At 52.6% G+C, this 13,123-nt stretch overlaps 2 protein-coding genes across 7 annotated transcripts in view; both read left to right on the top strand.

Moving 5' to 3' along the window:
- HSPA9 (heat shock protein family A (Hsp70) member 9) overlaps nt 1-13,123 on the top strand; it is a 330,220-nt gene that overhangs the window by 30,736 nt on the left and 286,361 nt on the right. The window lies entirely within an intron of this gene.
- SIL1 (SIL1 nucleotide exchange factor) overlaps nt 1-13,123 on the top strand; it is a 100,858-nt gene that overhangs the window by 83,621 nt on the left and 4,114 nt on the right. The gene's annotated exons all lie outside the window — the stretch shown is intronic.

The raw sequence follows: 13,123 nt of genomic DNA, 5'->3' as shown, positions 1-13,123 counted from the left end.
TGATGACTGATTCTCCATGGAGTGATGGTTTCCAGACAACTGCTTGGACAATACCTGTTGACCTGGACTCTGCATTGCCCAGCCTGAGGAATGTCTCCTCTCACTGTGCTGGTACCACTCAATACCATCAGCTGTGGGGTAAGGTGAAGAGCCAGCCCATACCGCAGCGGAGAATGAAGAGCTGTACTCATCCTCTCGGACTGGTGGCAGGCTGGTGTCCTTGCTGCTGGAGGGAGTGGGAAGGGAAGGGTGTGAATAAGGACAGAAGAAGGTAGGATGTTCGTGGATGCTGATCTCATCATCACAAATCGGTAGTGGATATTGTCTGCAGGGGGTAATAGCAGCTCTGCTAGGGAAGGAGGCCAGTGTTTCACATTCCAGGGGATGTCCAGGGGAGGATGATGCACTTGTGTCATTAGTCATTAGCATGGAGCAGGTGGCTTCCCATCTTATAGGGTCTGTGTACCCAGCTGGAGGTTGTGGCAACCTCCATTGTGCAAACCACCTGAAATCAGTCTCACTGCTGTCTGCTGAGCTGATGGACATTGGCAAAGAGATGTTCTACATCAGCTCAGACAGGGTGCTCCCACGTGGGTTCACGAATGTCTGTCTGGGCAGGATGTATTGGTTTAAGACCATCGGTTCCTGAAGTGGTTTCCTTACGCACCTACAGCTCCTGAAGGCAGACCATCACCCCCAGCTCTGGCAGACTTCAGCCCACGTGGCAGCATGCACCATGTCCTCCGCTGACCCACTGGGCACGGCTTCCCTCTCTCCTCAGTACAAGGCAGACAGGAACACAGACCCCTGTTTGTTTACAAGGCTGTGACCGACTGGGTTTTCCATCCCAGCACTCCCTGACAAGTCGTCTCTCCTCCTGCGCCTTCACAGCACATGTGTGAACTTCTGGTTGTGCCACCTTCCTGTCCTCTCTTAGCAGAGTCTAGCAGTGGGAAGTGATCATCACAACTAACATGTGCGGAGCGTATGTCTTTCCACAGTTCTAGAGCCTTCAATAGATTGAACCCTGCCTCCTCCTTCACCCTTCACTTTCAAGCTGTTTCTGGATCCAGGCATCTCAACTCCCACAGCCACTCTCAGCTCTCAGAGCTCTCTTCTGCCCTGGTGATTAAGCCTTTATCTCCTGCCTTGCAGAACCTATCTCTGATGCCTTTACCACTGCTCTCCATTACACAGACAGTGTTCATCTCAAGATCCTTCCGTCTATTCCTACCCATTTCACTGCCAGGCTAAGTCCGTCTGTTGGCTCCCTCATACATCATAGCAGATGGGGGCTTTTCTCTTTGCCTTTAGGGTCATTAAAACTTAATTAGCATGTCACTTTCTTTGTCAAGGTATCCGTTCCCCCATCCATCAGTGATGTAGGGCACTGCTGAAATTTCCTTCTTCCTGCATAATTATTTTATACCCCTGCATCTTTTATGCAAAATGTTCCCTTCTGAAAATGCTCCATCTCCTTCCTCCAGCCCTTTCCAAACATCCAGTTTAGCTGTGGTACCTGCTGCAGCTTTGTTTCTTGTAGATGAAGTGAACTCATTGCATGATTACCATGTTTTATTAGCTAGCTTGCTTGTTGAAACTTGGCAGCTTGATTCAGGCATTCATAAGTGTTCCCTTCACCCTTTCTCTGGTGATCCACGTCACCTGGCTTCAGTCTTCCTACATGAGTGTCCACCGGAGCTGTCTATCCAGGCTCCATCTCCAAACAGGGGAGAGAATTCATGGAGCTGTTGGAGCGAGTCCAGAGGAGGCCACAGAGATGCTGCGAGGGCTGGAGCAGCTCTGCTCTGGAGCCAGGCTGAGAGAGCTGGGCTGGGGCAGCCTGGAGAAGAGAAGGCTCCTGAAGGGGAGACCTGAGAGCAGCTCCACTGCCAAAAGGGGCTGCAGGAAACCTGGAGAGGGGCTTGGGACAAGGGCCTGCAGGGACAGGCCAAGGGGAATGGCTTGAACCTGCCAGAGGGGAGACTGAGATGAGCTCTTAGGCAGAAGCTCTTCCCTGTGAGGGTGCTGAGGCGCTGGCACAGGGTGCCCAGAGAAGCTGTGGCTGCCCCATCCCTGGCAGTGCTCAAGGCCAGGTTGGACACAGGGGCTTGGAGCAAGCTGCTCCAGTGGAAGGGGTCCCTGCCTGTGGCAGGGGCTGGGACTGGATGAGGTTTAAGATCCCTTCCAACACAAACCGGACTGGAATTCTGTGACTCCTCTAAAAGGCAAATTGTCCCATCGTGAGACAGGGGTCAGACACCCCATCTCCCACAAGGCAGATCATCATTTCTGCTCACTGCTGGTGACCGTGAATTCCTCAAACACTTGACAGAATAGAACAGCCCCTTTAGAGTGAATCTGAAGCTGTGGATCATAGACTTATCTTTGTGGATTAGCCTGAGCATGTCCCGTGGAAATACAGGAGCAGTGACTGCCTGTGCAGGGCTGTGCAGACCACAGGTTGGAACACGTTTCAGAGGGAGCCCAAGCAGCCCATCTTAGCTACATGTCTTAATTTTCAGTGTCTGGTGTTAAGTGAGATGAATCTGACACTTAGAACGGTTTGGGGAAACGTTTCCTTCTTATTTCGTATTTAGGAAATAGAAAGGTGTATAGTGAATGTTTGAAAAACAACAACAGTAATAACAGTAATTATGGGGGGGTGTGCAATTTTCCTTCATCTTTTAAGTGAGGTTGCTAGAACAGCTACTGCTGTGCTGGTATTTGGCAGGGACAGCCAGCAAGTACCCACTTGTTTCTGCAAAATGTGGTTGGATTTTTAATGACCATCAGCAACACAACCTTGATTTTTAAATGTCATCCTAAATGTAGCAGTTCCAGCCTCCTCTGCCTGGCATGTGGGTGTTGGAGGAGGCATGAATCAGAAAGCAGAGAGAATCACTGGGGCTTTGTGCGTGTCCTGAGTTTTCCTTGAGGGCTTTCCACCTGGGAAGTGGTTTGGATTGGCCGTGGCCCTGTTGTAGCACTCCTGCTGTCACTCTCCCCTCTGTTAATGTATAGCTTTGATGCAGAATGAGTTCTTTGGGTTTCTGCAGGAGCTTGTGTTCACAGGTCACGCTTTCTGTTTATCAAAACCACGTAAAGAGACCAAAAAGGTGGCCCAGCTTTTGCAGATGCAGCTTTTCCATTCTCTCCCTGGCTGGAAGCATTCCCCAGGCTTCACTTTTGGAGCTGAAATCTGTGCTTGGCATTTGCAAGATGGTGATTTGCTTTTGTAAATGGAGCAAAGTCTCGTTTTTGAATCATGACTCAGTGAAACAAACCTTCCTTTCTCAAATAAAACGATTCTAATAGCGCTGTGATACCCGGTGGGACTGGGAGCAGCCGGAGTTTAAAACATGACATTGCAGCGGGCGTGATTCTCCCTGTGATCCAGCTTCTTCCCTTGCCTGTGGAGAAGTGGGGTGCATTGAGATGTGGCTTGGTGGTTTAGGAGCAATGCCTTCTGTCATGGCACCGAAGGGTACCCCAGGGCATATCCGTAAGGAAAAGGGGTGGGAGATGATAGATTTGCTTGATGTAAGGCACTGCCTCTCTCAGCTACAGGAGGAGCACAGGGAGCTGTGGAGCAGATGGCAGGGTTAAAATAGGACAGTGCAGAATGGAGATGCTGCTGGAAGGGAGAGAAGTGAAGTGCCTGTTCTCACACCTCGCTTTGTGTCTCGTGGAAGAGCTGGAGAGTGCCGGCGCTCCGCTGGCATTCCCGGCAGGGACACGCCAGGCACAGGCTTTCTCTTTGTTAGATTATTAGCATTTGTCTTGAAGAAAAATCAGCTCAAGTGAGCAAGCAAGCAAATAAAGCGAATAACACTGAAAAGGCTTAGCCTCAGGCCTCCTTTCAGTGCCTCTCAAGATTATTAGTGGGATGGATTATACAGGTGCTGGCTGCTGCTGGAGAACACCAGCCCAAGTGTTAGGAGCCCGGTGATTAGCACTGGGGCTTTGCCCTTGCAGTGCTTTCAGAGAGCTTTTTGCAGTGGTTTTGTGTTACCTGAGGTGTGTGAATAGATTTGTGGGAATGTCTGAGTAACTTGTGCATGCCTGGAGTTCTGCTCAGTGCTGTATGGGAGACCTCATGGGGATGCTTCTGTCCAGAGCTGCCCTGCCCCGAGCTGCTGTTGCAGAAGGGTCTTGTTCAGGGGACCTGCAGCAGCACCAGCACAGAGCATCCTAGGCCAGTTTTGGAGCTGGGATGCTGGGGGCATGCAGGGAAAAGGAGGAGCAGTGGGGCACAAGCCCAGCACTCTCAGTTTCCGCATCTGTGTATAAATCAGGGGGTGCTTTGAAGTCCCTGTGGTGAAAAACATGGGATGAGCTGAAGGACGTGGTATTAATCCAGCAATATTGTTATTGTTCTCTGCTGTGGTGTGGGTTTTTATAAGAGAAACCAACACAATTTTGGTGGGCTATGGCTAACATGGCATGGAAAGGAATAGGTTCTGCTTGGACTCATAGAGAATTGCTCGCTTTTTAGTAAAGCAGCCTCTGATGAAGCAGATCTTTAGGCATCAAAAAGCATTTGAGCTCTGGTAAAATAACAGGCTTTCAGAAATGCCTAGGGATTGCTTTGTAAGCGTGACACACATAGCTATAGGGTTGATTTGCGCCAAAAATTACAACATCAGTTGGGGTGATTGAGCCCTGGGGGAGTTCCTGTGATGTCCCTTTCCATGTACCATGGAGCCCTTGCTTGTACCTACCTGGAAGGCACATTCATTTAACAGGTTTTGCTGGAAGAGAGCTTACAGAGGTTCCTTGGTTGTTGCAGAAGGCTCATGGCTCACCCGTTCCAGCCCATAAATCACAGTGTGGTAACAGACCCTGCAGAGGGGGCTGCATGGGCCCGTCCATCACCATCGGGAGAACAGAGAAGATGAGGTAGTCTTTACGGGGCTGCTTTGTACCCTTTCCTCTGCAGGCTTCTCCCTTCCACTGGAGCAGCTTGCTCCAAGCCCCTGGGTCCAGCCTGGCCTTGAGCACTGCCAGGGATGGGGCAGCCACAGCTTCTCTGGGCACCCTGTGCCAGCGCCTCAGCACCCTCACAGGGAAGAGCTTCTGCCTAAGAGCTCATCTCAGTCTCCCCTCGGGCAGGTTAAAGCCATTCCCCTTGGCCTGTCCCTACAGGCCCCTGTCCAAAGCCAGTTTCCTTTTTTAATCACAAACGGTTTGTGGGTCTTTGGTTAAGCTTTAAGCTGAGCTGACATCTGAGGCTCTTGGAAGCTGAGCTCCTCCACTTGCCCTGGTCTTGGAGGGAGCTTCAGGTGCACAAGCCCCTCCAAAGCAGACCAGTGAGGCACTTGGCTGTCAGCAGTGAGTTTGTGTAGCTGGGAGGTATGTGCTGGTACCAAAATAAAGCTCAGAGCTGGCAAAGCCAAGGGTCAGGGGAAGAGAGAGACTCTAGGGTGTCCTCAGGAGCCTCACAGTGTGCTGGGGAGGTGGGATTCCTGCCTGGGCTCACTTTGTTCCTGTGTGCAATCTCCAGCCTGTTTTCCTGTACCTTTATTTTTCTCTACAGCTATAAATACAGCCTGTCCTTTGTTGTTTGTGTGTATTCAGCAGAACAATCTGGCGCGGTTGATTTCGTTACAGCACCTAAGATTTTATTGTGCAGAGCTGCTTTTCACTCTTCTACTCTGCTCTGTGGTGAGGTGAGGAAGAGGAGGGGCTTCACTGCCACTCAGCTCAGTCCCTCTGTTCGCATTGCTCCTCTCTGTGCAGTTGTGCTTTGGGCAGCTGCTGGCTTTGGTTGACTCGAGGAATGCCCCAGCTCTGCTGCCCACTCTGGTGGTGCTGGGACAGTGGGTGCCAGCTGTGGGGACATCCTGCACCCCTGCGAGGTGTCTTGCTGCGGCAGATTGGCTTTTCTGTGCTTTCCTTTCATTACTTTTACAGCCCTTTGTATAAATCTAATAATCCATCTGTTATGCTACATTACAGCACTGCAGCTTGTCTGATGTGGCTTTTTTCCCTGTCCCAAAATACTAGCTGCCTTAGCATTGTCCTGTCTGTGCTTAGGTGAGCCAGGTCACCTCCTCACAGTGCTCCCACTGGCTCCTTACCTTGGCCACACCACGAGAAGTAGCTCTGCTCTGCGCTTCCACCTCAACGTCCTCTTGACTGCAGAGGACCAGAAAATCACACTAAGTAGTTCCCACTTTTATTGTCTATCCGAGAGCAGGTTTCCCTGGTTAAACCCAATGTCACAGTGTCCCCAGGGAGTTTGGGGCTTGTTTGTAACGGGATGTTATAACCTGCTGGCTTTCAGCAGGGGTGTTGGAGGGCTCTTGAGAAGCTCAGCTAGCTCTTGCTGGTGCCTGGGACACAGATACATGCTTGATAGCAAGCCAAGGTCCCTCCAGCTTTTGCCAGGCAGTCTTCCATGCTATTTCTGCCTCCCTGGGTGACTCATGCTCCTTGGTTTAAGTGTCACATTAGCCCATCAAAATCACAGTCACGTGCTCCCCACCAACTTATTCTCTGCAGCTCTGTTCTCCTCTTAGCAACAAATACTCAATAACCTAATTGCTCATTAAAAACCGTACTTGCATCTATGTAATCCATTATGTCACGTTGAGACGTGTTGCTCTCACAGGGACGCTGCTGCTCCCCCGCTACTGCAATGAGCGCCTGGCTTGGTAGAAAGTGAGAAGGCAGCATGGCATTGAAGTGGAGATTTTCATCTTCTCAGGGGTTATTTTATGTCTCTCCTATATTCTGTGCTTTTGAACATCTAACATTGCTTTTATGCTTCACATCTTTCATGCGAAATTGTTGTATTGTGTTGCCTATTGAAACCTAGTTTTCCTTTTGTCAGGTTTTCCCCCCTCACCCCTGCTTTCTTCTTGGCTGTATTTTGATTGGCACAACTACTTAGGGCTCCATTTTCCTGGGTGGTTTTTAATCTCCTTAAGTCATAGCTCTGAAGGCCTTTGTCTGTAATAAACTCAGGTCTGAGCTGATGCTAAGAGAAGTCTTTCTAGGCCAGTTCTGCTGCATGCAGACCTCAGTGGGGGCTTTGGGTGTCTGTGCTTCATCCCTCCTCCTTCCAACTCCAAACAGTTGCATGTAGCCTTGTTGGGGTTGGGGTTATTTTATTATTACCTTGTACATCTCATACTGTGTGTGCAGATGTCCTTTTCTATAGCATGGGACTCTGCAGTAATGGACAGCCTGTGTTAAACCTGTATTTTTATTTTATTCACCAGCCCTGCACTTGAGCATCAGTTGTTGGTATCCCATGGCAGAGCTGGGCGGTTGTTGCAGAGGATGAGGGGGCTGCAGAATCGTTTCTATTGTATTCATAGAATCCTGGAGTGCTTTAGGTAGGAAAAGAGCTTAAAGCTCATCCACTTCCAACCCCTGCCATGGGCCGGGACACTTTCCACTAGAGCCAGGTTGCTCCAAGACCCATCCAACCTGGTCTTGAGCACTGCCAGGGATGGGGCAGCCACAGCTTCTCTGGGCACCTTGTGCCAGCGCCTCAGCACCCTCACAGGGAAGAGCTTCTGCCTAAGAGCTCATCTCAGTCTCCCCTCGGGCAGGTTAAAGCCATTCCCCTTGGCCTGTCCCCACAGGCCCTTGGCCAAAGCCCCTCTCCAGGTTTCTTGTCCCAGTTATCCTCCTCTTAAGAACAAAGTTTGGAAGGAGACGTAGCCAACCGGTGCGTACCTGGGAAGTCTTGGATTTGGAGCTGGTGGGGCTCACAGCAGCTGATAACACTATTGTTTCCTCTGGGGATAGTTCGTGCCATAGCCAGTACCTTGAATGCCACAGGAAAGCATATTCTCCCCATGTGTCACTTTTCACTGGGACTATTTTAATGCTCTTCATTTCTTTCTTAAACCTGCAACCTACAGTTCAGTTGTGCAAGGATGAACAAGCTGCTGATCATCCTGCCTCTGTTTTCTGCCCTTATTCAGAGTCTCAGATTTACAGCTATAGTCTGGCCTGAAATTACTGAATTCCAGTCAAACCTTTAAGCATTGACATCGTAATGATCAGTTTTATCTCTCTGTTTTTTGTCAGGAAATTTTAACATGAATATACTTACAAGAGCTGTCAGAAATCCTCCAAATAGGCCTCTGCAAAAGTCATTGGCCTTTTCACGGTGCCCTTGCTTGCTTTGCTTTGGCTTTCCAGGACTTACAGAAATGACCTTTTTCATTGCCTTTCAAATTCCTACCCAGGTGTGATGAGGCACAAGAAGCCAGGCAAGGCCTGGAGCTGTAAAGCCACATTTCAGACCCAAGCAAGAGCCTCGGTGCAAGAGTCTCATTATCTTCATTAGGAGATTTTAGTGGCGAGGTGAGCCACGCTGCCTGCGTCTGATCCTCAGGTTACAGCTCAGCCTAAATAGACTGCACTAAATTTTTTAGGCTGTTTCACAGAGTTGCAGACTTTGATCCCTGGCTTTGATTTCCCAGGTGGCATCGCAGACCGCGGGTTCTGTCGAGAGAAGAGCCCCATTAAGCCCTGTCTAGCCCCGTGATTATCTCGCCTTTTCACCATCACACCAGGCTTCCATCAAAGCCCCAGCTCCCCAGCCTGTGCCCTGGGGGGGCGGATGCAGACAGTGGCTGTGAGAGCGGGTGTGTGGCCACCACCGCAGCTCCAGCCAGGGCAGGGGAAGTGCTGTGCTCAGCACCCTGCTCCTGCCGGGCAGAGCATCCCCTCCACTGCACTCCCCCTCTCACACCTCTTTTTGGTCTTTGCCTGGCTTCAGCAGGATGCTCAGAGCAAGGAGGTGACCCTGGTTTCTCTCTAGGGTCTGTTTGGTCTGTTTGCTACAACAAGCAGGCCAAATAAGAAATGCTGTCTGTGTCCTCGCAGGTCCCCGGGTCCCTCTGCACCACTTGGCTTTCCTTTGCTCAAATGTATTTTAAATCTCAATCTAATTTTGCTGCCGTATTGCAAGTTCCCACCTAACTCAAGAGCTGCTCTTGCCTCAGGGCTGTGATGCTGCTTTTCAGTCTTCCCACGTCCCTCGCGTGTGCGGCCTGGGAACACTTGAAAAGTCTCTCCTAAATTTGTGTGTGTGTCCTTGGGGTCATCCTAGGAGCAATAGGGTGTCTGCCTCTTAATGGATAGCACTGATAAAATCCCTTGCTCAGCAAAACAGGAGCTGCTTCCATGGAGTGAGTTTGCCGGTGAAAATGGCAGAGAAGCCCATGCTGGATTTCAGGAGCAAGAGCCACGTCCCCTGTGCTGCTCCTGCTCCTTAACATGCCCAAAACAGTGTCCAGGGAGAAACAGCAGCTGTGCCATGGGCAGGTCCCTGACATCCTGACAGACAGCAAGGTGCAGGGGAATGGCAGCACGTTGGGGATTGCAAGCTGCAGCCCATGGGGAGGCTGTTTGGAGGGCTCTGATCCATTGTGCTGCTGGGTCCTGTGGCTGCTCATCCTCATCTTAAGGTCTTGCTGCTTCCACAAAGAGCTTTAATGGAAGAGAAAAGGGAGAAGGGTGCAAACGGCTTGTGGAAGGTGCTGGGTCCAGCCCTGCCTTCACCAACCGCCAGAGCAGGACCTGCCACCGGGCACAGGGGCACTCTGACAGCGCTGATCGCTGCACCTCAGCCCCTGGGTTTATGGCTTCTCCTCCCCTCTCCATGTGCTGTTGAGGCTTGTGGTGTTCTGGCAAACCAGCCTTGACTGTAATAATGTCTGGCCCCTTGTGGGAAGTTGTAACTCCAACGCAGTGAAATAGAAACTGGCAGAAAATGAAGCATTTCCTTCTGCCGCTGCAGCAGGCAGGCTCCGAGGGGGGTTTGCTGTTGGCTTTCCCTTCCCTGCTTTTTGTGTTTTGCCCTCTCCACTGACGGGCATGGTCACCCTCCTCCAGCCACGCGGAGGGAAACGTGCTGGGCTGATGGAGCACTTCCATAGCATCACAGAATCCCAGCCTGGTTTGGGTTGAAGGGACCTTAGACCTCATCCAGTCCCAAACCCTGCCATGGGCAGGGACCCCTTCCACTGGAGCAGCTTGCTCCAAGCCCCTGTGTCCAACCTGGCCTTGAGCACTGCCAGGGATGGGGCAGCCACAGCTTCTCTGGGCACCCTGTGCCAGCGCCTCAGCACCCTCACAGGGAAGAGCTTCTGCCTAAGAGCTCATCTCAGTCTCCCCTCGGGCAGGTTCAAGCCATTCCCCTTGGCCTGTCCCTACAGGCCCTTGTAAATGACACCTGAAATTTGTACTCAGCAAAGTCACAGTTCCAGGAGCTCTGGAAGGAGGCAGCGGTGGGAAACATAAATGTTGTTTGTCTTGTGGTCAAAATGGTGCAGCCTCAGTGCTGCAGGGTGCTTCTGGTGATGTGGGTGGCAGCCCCAGCACTGCTAGGTGCGCTTGTCTGCAGAGGTCCCTGGGAGAAGCCGGGAGCATCAACCTGAATTAGTATGAGAAAGCACAGAGTAGAGCGTAGCCTGTAGGAAGAGGGTGTCCTGTCCAGGATCTGTATTGAGAGGGTCTGGTGGCCCAGAGCTGTTCAGAGGTGCTCTCACAGTCTGGGATGGGTGGCCCATGTCTCAGGTTCAGGAACAGAGCCCACCTGACAAGGGACAGAGCTCGCTCAGGAGCTGCTCGAGGCGGTGGTGTGGGTACGTGTGGCCAGTGGAGATTCCTGCTGGGCTCCCCAAGCTCTTCATCCCTGCTCAGTGCATCTTGGCCAGTGTGAACACCATCAGCCTGTCCCAGCGCAGAGGTAGTTTCTCACATGGATCAATCAGGATGAGCCTGTATCCAACCTTGTTTTCTGCTCTTCAGGAGCAGAATGAGGGGTGGATGGATGGATGTGAATGACATGGGCATAGGATAGGACAAGGGCTTCAGCCATGTAGGGACGGCCACATCTGGAGGGGATGTGGTGTGACCCCACAGTCAGAGTGGGTCCTCCCAGGGCAAACTGGGGCTGTCGAGGGCAGTGAGGTTCCTCCTGGGAGGCTGCTTTAACTCGAGCACAGCGCTTGTGTTGAGTCCCCATAGGCTTGTGGCTGTTCCTCGCCCAGGTTTGAAGCTTGTTAATCTCATCTCCCAAATCTCTGCCATCACTGCAGCATCACGGGGTCTCGTTGGAGGCTGGATGCCACCCCTATCCCAGTCTCAGAGCTTCATTGTGGCGATCGTTGTTGCTGGTGCCACCATTCCCTTATCCATCAGGATCACCACAGGGTGCATTTCCCATGTGAGTGCTCCCCAGTCTGTCTCATTGTATTTAGTTCTCTCCAGGCTGCTTTGCCCTGGGCCTGACAGTGCAATTTGTACAGAGCTGGGCTGAGTTTTCCAAGCCTTCAAATGAGTTGGTTTTGTTAGTGGGAAGCCTGGACTATTGGTGTTAAACATTGAGAAGCGAGCAGTACTCTGCCATCTGGGAGGACTTCCTGACCTCCAGAGGTGCTCCTTGGCAAAAACTCCATGGTTCAGAGATTTCAGTGAGCTCTCATCCCCCAGCTGAGCAGCCAGGCATTAAGGGGCAATTCAATTCGTCACTCGTGTCCCTTGCTATGAGAGGTTTTATTATGTATTGTAGGCAGATGTGGCAAAGGAGCTTGGATATCCCAACCTTCTGTGTTCCTTGAACGGCACCAGGAGGTCTCCGGTGAGAGGAGATCCTCTTTCAGTGCAGGCATACTCAGAAAGGTGCACGCTTGCTCTGGTCTCCCTTGCCCGGAGTGACTGCCGTGAGTGATTCTGCTGCTGCTGTTGTGGTGGGGCTGGGCAATGGCCACGGCCTGGAGCGTGCGTCAGGTCCCAGCTGGGCCCAGTCACCAGAGGCTGGTTTGCTCCCAGGGCCGCTGCAGCCCGTGGGGACCGTGCTGTGAGAATCCCCTCTGCAGGAGGGTCCTGAAGCTCCCGGCTTTGTTCGTTCTCCTTCCTGGCCTGTCCGGGCACGCCACGGATGCGCCTGTGCTCGGCAGGGCCGGCGCTGCTGCACTGCTGCAGCAGGTGAGCGAGGAAGGAGGAGCGGAAAGTGGCTTCCAACAGCCCCCCTTCCCCTGCCTGGAGGTCAGCCTGGTGACTGCAGCCAGAACCCTGCATCCCGGGGGTGCCAGTGACTCCTGACGCTGTGAGATGCAAAGCGTGGGTGCAGCAAGGGGGGCTCCTGGCACTTGGCTCACCCAGATGAGCTTAGTGCTCAGGTGGAGCCATGGGTTTAACGGAGAGCTGCTTCCTGCCCAAATCCGTTTGTCTTCTGGGTTCTTTTATGACCCTGCCTTTGTCTCTCCTGTCTCCTGGCTGGTGCTTGGCTCTGGCTGCTCCAGCAGCTTCCTGGCGGCGGTCAGAGCTGCGGGTGTTCTGCTGTAGCAGGGACGCGTGGCCTTTGGCTGGCTGCAGTGCAAGTGCTGCTTCAAAGAGCAAAGGCTCAAGTCTGGAGCTCTTCCTCAGAGCACAAGAGGCTGTGATCGGGGATGGAGGCTGTGGGAGCCCTGCCAAAGAGGGAGCCTGTAGCACGTAACCTCTGCCGCCTTCAAAGAGGTGCTAGAGGTGGGGTTGTGAAGCGTCTGCACCGCCGGTACCCGGGGCCATGGTGAGCAAGGCTTGGCCTTGTCTGAACCAGGGGCAGCTGCTCTCATCCAGACCTGGTGGTTTAGCCTGGGTCTTGCAGACAGGATGGGGTCCTCTGCTTGCAGCCCTTGGAGAGTGCTTGCTGTGAGAGACGTGTGTGTGGTGAGGCCAGGCACGCTTTGAGATGGAGGCACCAGGACAAGCAGGGCCGGTGCTGCAGGAAAGGGGCGTTTCAATAAAGGAGCACATTGGCAGCAAGTGAGGAGCACGAGAGGAAGTGAGGAGCAGGAACTGAAATGGAAAAGGCTGTGAAGGAATAGATGTGATGGGAAGCGAGAGGATCAATAGCTGCGAGGGAAGCACAGGGGAGGGCTCCTTGCTGGGGCAGACGGGTAGGACACGTGGTGGGGTGCCACTGGTGGCTCTGGGTACCCTTCCCCAGCCCCCTGCCATCCTTTCGGGCTGCACCAGCCGCGTGCTGGGTGTGAGGTGGTCTGCAGGGCTTCACCCCTTCTTCACAGCCGCAGCAGTGGGAGAAGGGGGATGCTGTGGGATCAGGCTGGATTGGCCCTCGTTTGTGTCCGCTGTGGGTCCAGCCCAC

The sequence above is a fragment of the Lathamus discolor genome, chromosome 10 (genome assembly GCF_037157495.1).
Source record: "Lathamus discolor isolate bLatDis1 chromosome 10, bLatDis1.hap1, whole genome shotgun sequence".
NCBI lineage: Eukaryota > Metazoa > Chordata > Aves > Psittaciformes > Psittacidae > Lathamus > Lathamus discolor.
This window is presented reverse-complemented; position numbering and strand designations above follow the sequence as displayed.